The following is a 5,731-nucleotide window of genomic DNA, read 5'->3' as shown; positions in this document are numbered from 1 at the left end:
TTTTTGAGGATGGTGGTGTCTCACTATGTAGTCCTGCCGTCCTAGAACTCATTATGTAGTTCGATCTGGTCTGGAACTCACAAAATCCTCCTGTCTCTGCCTCCCAAATTCTAGGATTAAAGGTGTATGCTTTTCAACCCCAGGCTTGCAACTGCTCTCTGTAGAGGGAAGCAACTTGGATCCAGTTCTCCACTTAGCCACGCCCACTTCCGTCTTTGTCTTCCCAGAGTTCACAAAATGCTGGATGCACTAACGGATGAGGAGGATTAACTTTTGACAGGATTGCCTCTCGCCGTTTTTAAGACACAGGAGTATCTAGAGAGCTGCCTCTCAAGCCTGCCCTCCGCAGAAGTGGGGAACAGCTCCACCCCCAGGAGTTAACACTCACGCAGAAAGGCATTCACAGTGGACCACAAAGAAGTGCTCACCAGGAAGTGCCCCTCCCACCCTCACTGAGCACGACTCCTTTCCTGTCCCAGAAAGGTGATGGTGGCCAATGGCCTATCTGGACTGTGTGATAATTTCGGCAGTGGGAACGGGGATGGTCAGTAAACGGCGCTTAGGTTCTACTATGCTACAGTGGGAGTCTCAAGACCCAGGAGTCACATGTAAAACAGAATATGCACTGTTTCCCAGGACTACCTGTGTGTAAATCTTAATTCTCAAGAGGGTTTTCCAAGCCCAAAATGTTAAGGAGCACTAAGACAGTAATTTTGCTAAGCTATCTGATCACTGTCAGTCACCTGTCATAAAGCCAAGGAGACAACACATAACCCCTGTTTGTTCTTGTAAAGCATTCAAGGTTATTCCAAAGAGGCAACTTAATGAAAAAGAAAACCCAACAGAAGTTCCGAGAGCCAGCATGATGGGGTAAGACCAATTTCTGTAGTCTTTGAGAGGGAAGGTAGGAAAACCCAGATAACAAAATAAATAAGAACCTCCAATACCAACAGTGGCAGAACATGGCCAGTATATCCAGCTCAAACAAGAAGGAGCTGTTTCCAAGGCAGCTGTGTTTAGGAACATAGAGAATCCAACAAATTCAGTAGTTTCTCTTTTGGAGAAACCAAGCACAACTTTAGAGCTTACAGCCCCCACTGCCTCTGACTCTGAGTGAAAAGCTCCCTTTTTGATCCTTCACAGGCAGCAGCATGGGAGGCCCCAGGCTGTAGGAGAGCTGAGTAGAGTGTAGCTCTGACCTTCTCTCTTGTCCACACATCTTTCCACCAAGGGTCGGGGTGAAAACCTGGAGTTGTGTAGCCACAGAGGGGAGAGCCATCCAAGTTGTGTGACACAGCTTCAAGGTTCCTGAATATCCTCTTTTTGACTCTGACCAGGCAGGAGTCAAAGAGTCAAACAAGAAGCCGGTGACACCATCTCCGCTCTCGGGGTGCATCTGAGTCTAATGGCTTTGCCACTTGAACCTTCCTTCCAAGTTGACTGCAAAAAATCCCTAATGATGGAGCCATCCATGAACCCACACACGTCCATCAAAAAGGGATGAGAGCAGGGTATGCTGCTTTTTCCCCAAGGTCTTGAAAATCAGGAGAAGTAAAACGTACTTAGATAAAGCTAGCAAATCTCACTAAAGGTGGCAAGAAAGAAGGAAAGAAAGAAAGAAGGAAGGAAGGAAAGAAAGAAAGAAAGAAAGGGAGGGAGGGAGGAAGGAAGAAAAGAGGAAAGAAGATACTTAAGAAAATAAATATGAGAGACACAGTCCCAGTGCATCCTGGGAAACCATCTGACCCCTAAAGAAGAAAAAAGCTCATCAGGAGAGAGAGGAGACATCTGGACTTCTCTTTTGTATTCAGTCCAGGACCCCAGCCTGAGAGGCAGCTCACCACACTCTGAACGGCTTTCTCCCTCTTTTACTCTTCTCTGGCCTGGCCTTCACAGACATAACATAAACTATGCCTAACTAATGTCCCATGCATTTTTGATCCTATCAGATTGGCAATCAGAATTAACCATCACTCAAAGGTATGCTTAGATCTAGATCACAAATTTTAAAAGTTTTTAAAAATCCCTATCTCGGAAACAGGGCAAAAGCCTTTAACCCCAGTGCTTGGAAGGCACAGGTAGGTGGATGAAGGCCAGCCTGGGCACCAGGTGAGATCCTTTCTTAAACCCAAAACAAAACCTAGGGATGGAGCTTATATAAGACCCATGATTCAAACTCCAGAATGAGAGAGAGAGAGAGAGAGAGAGAGAGAGAGAGAGAGAGAGAGAGAGAGAGAGAGAGAGAGAGGCTGACACAAAGAGATAGAGACAGACACAGAAAGAAAGACAGGGAGACAGAGAGACCGAGAAAAAAGAAAATGATCCATACCTCAAAATAGCAGAGCAGCATGCTACTCTGGTTTCCTAGAATGACAGATCAACAGAGCTAGAAAAACATTCATGAATCGTTTCAGGGCCTATTTATAGCCAAATGCCCTGAGACCCACGCAGACTGAAGGTCACACAGAAGCAGGAGGAAAAAGCTAAGAGCGGACTCCATGACTCTCAGCTCTCAGTTATGAGTCCTGGTTGTAACTGTATATGACGGTAGTTAAAACAACTTGTGGCAGGTTACAAATCTTTTCTTGCTAGTTCACCACCATAGGCAAAGTTTCAAAGTCATGAGTCAAGAAACTGATATAGAAACTTAATCCCTCCCAGAATCCTAACTGCAACAACCACAGTTATACACATGGATATATTATATGCATATAAAATCATATTTTTTTGCTCTAAAGTACCAAATGTGTTACTTAGCTACGCTAAACCCTAAATTAAAAGCAGTTTTTGTCTTTCAAGAAAATACTCTTTGGAAAGTTTGTAACCACGGGTTACAAGCAGCAGATAATTTCATACTCACATCACAGAGCAGACACACTTACTCAGAACATGTTAATTTACTTTATCAAGCCATCCTGAAATATACATATATCAAAACATCATGTGACTGTCATGGTTGCACACACCCATAGGCACAGCACTTGAGGGGTAGTCTCAAGGACAAGGATGTCAAGGTTTGAATTTGAGACAGTTTGGGCTACAGGAGACCTAGCCTCAAAATATGGTGGTGGTGGTGATGATGATGATGATGATGATGATGATGATGATGATGATGATGATGAATGGGCCATGGATGTTGTCATATGTATACAGTCCCAGTTACTCAAGGGCTAACTGAGGTACAAAAGTCACTAGAGCTCATGGCTAGCATGGACAACAGGACCCAATCTCATGAAAAGAGAAGGAAAGTAGAAAAGGTGGAAGAAGGGAAGAAATGTAATGTATACCATATAAACTAGCTTTAAGATTTGTTTATTTAATGTATATGTATGTACATATTTATGTGTGTGTGTCTTGGTTTGGGTTTTACTGCTGTGAACAGACACCATGACCAAGGCAACTCTTATAAGGACAACATTTAATTTGGAATGGCTTACAGGTTCAGAGGTTCAGTCCATTATCATCAAGGGAGGAAGCATGGCAGCATCCAGGCAGGCGTGGTGCAGGAGGAGCTGTGAGTTCTACATCTTCATCTGAAGGCTGCTAGCAGAATACTTACTTCCAGGCAACTACGACAAGGGTCTTAAAGCCTATGCCCACAGTGACACATTTCCTCCAACAAGGCCATACCTACTCCAAATAATGCCACTCTCTGGGCCAAGCGTATTCAAACCACCATAGTGTATATATATTATTCATATGTGTGTGATATATGCACACATACACATACACATACATATACATATGCCTACAAACACCAGAAGAAGGTGTCAGCCCCCCAGGTACTGGAGTTACTGGATATGGTTGTGAGCCTCTATGGGGCTGCTGAAAACCAAATCCAGACTCCACTGCAAGAGCAACAAGTGCTTGTGACTGCTGAGCTATCTCTCCAGCCCTGACCTTTTATTTTTTTAGTTAAAAAAAGAAATGCTACTCAGAAGTGACATAAAACTCTGTTTGCAAATAATTTAATCAATTGGTCACAAGATCAGCAAATGCAACATCAGAATCACAAGGTGGGAAATGGAGAACAAAATAAAAAAAAAAAAAAACTAAGTATACCTTTCCTGATTGAATACACAACAGGTAATAAAGTACATATGTTTTAATCCCAAAAAGAACAAAGATTTAAAAAAAAAAAAAAAAAACCTGTTGCTAGGAGTCAAGAACCAGCTTGGAGTATCCTTGAGTAGTAGAATACTTGGCAGGCATGTGATCCCAACAATACACACACACACACACACACACACACACACACACACACACACACGAATTAAGAACACTTTTAACAACTGGAAAGATGGCTCAGTAGTTAAGGGCATTTGTCATTCTTGTAGAAGAACTGAGTTTTATACCCAGCACCCATATCATGTAGCTCACAACCACCTGCAACTCTAGCTCTGAGGGATCTGAAGACTTCTTCTGGCTTCCTAAGGCACCTGAATTTATATGCACATATGTAGAAATACAAATGAAGTAAATCCTGGTGAGGGATTCAATAAAGGTTTTACTCAACTGATGACCTCAGCAGCTCCCAAGAGTTTCCTAGTTTATAAATAGTTTCTTATTTATAAAATAATGGGTGAGCCCATATATGTCTGAATTTTTTTTCTCTTTAGACAATTCTTCATGATTCCTAAGCTGGCCTGAAAGAACTACTTACATACTTGAGGATGACAGTGAACCATGGGGTCCCCCTAAGTGCTAGAATCACAGGCATAGGCCACTATGCCCAGATTATGCATGTGGTGATGAAAATCAAACACAGGGTAAGACGCAGGGCAATGCTCTCTACTAAATGAGCTCAACTCCCAAGATTCCCCTTAATCTCATACAAGCCATACGCATTACTCACTGTTCTATTGCTGTGAGGAAACACCATGACCACAGCAACGCTTGTAAAGGAAAGCATTGAATTAAAGCTTGCTTACAATTTCAGAAGTTGAGTCCATGATAGACTTGGGTAAGCAAGGCAGACAACAGAGAGAGAGAGAGAGACAGTGGGTCTGGCTTGAGTTTTCCAAAAACCCTTAAAGCCCACTATGAGTGGTAGACTCCTTCCAAAAAGGACAAGTAGTACCACTTCCTAATAACCAAGCATTCGCACATATAAGCCTTATGGGGACACTCCTACTCAAACCACCACATTTCACTTCCTGGCCCCCATAGGCTTGTAGCCATTATCAATGCAAAAATGCATTCAGTCCAGTTTCAAAGGTCCCATAGTCTATCACAGCCTTGACACTATTTAAAAGTCTCAAGTCCAAAATCTCTTCTGATTCTGAGATTCATGGCAACCCCTTAACTGTAATGCCCTATAAAATAAAAATCAAAAAGCAGATCACAGACTCCCAACATACAATGGCACACCATATACATTACCAGGAAGGAAGGAGAGCATAGTAAGGAAATATTGGACCAAAACTAGACCCAAAACCAGCAGGACAAACTCCAAATTCTGTATCTCCATCACCTCCATGTCTGCTGTCAAAGCCCTCTTAAGATCTCCAACTCCTTTTAACTTTGATGACCAAAATACACTTCTCTTGGGCTGTTCAACAACTTTCCTCAGCAGGAATCCCATGGCTCTGATATCTGCAACAGCTTGGGGGGTGGGGGTGGGGGACCAAGGTAATCCAGGCTTCACCTTCACCACTTTACTCAAAAGCCTCAGTGGTTCTCCTTAGCCTCCAAGGGAGATTCCACAACCCCTTTCTTGTGTCCTTGACAC

Source organism: Mastomys coucha, unplaced genomic scaffold, assembly GCF_008632895.1.
Source record: "Mastomys coucha isolate ucsf_1 unplaced genomic scaffold, UCSF_Mcou_1 pScaffold7, whole genome shotgun sequence".
NCBI lineage: Eukaryota > Metazoa > Chordata > Mammalia > Rodentia > Muridae > Mastomys > Mastomys coucha.
The sequence above is the reverse complement of the archived record's forward strand: the minus strand, read 5'-3'. Positions refer to the sequence as shown.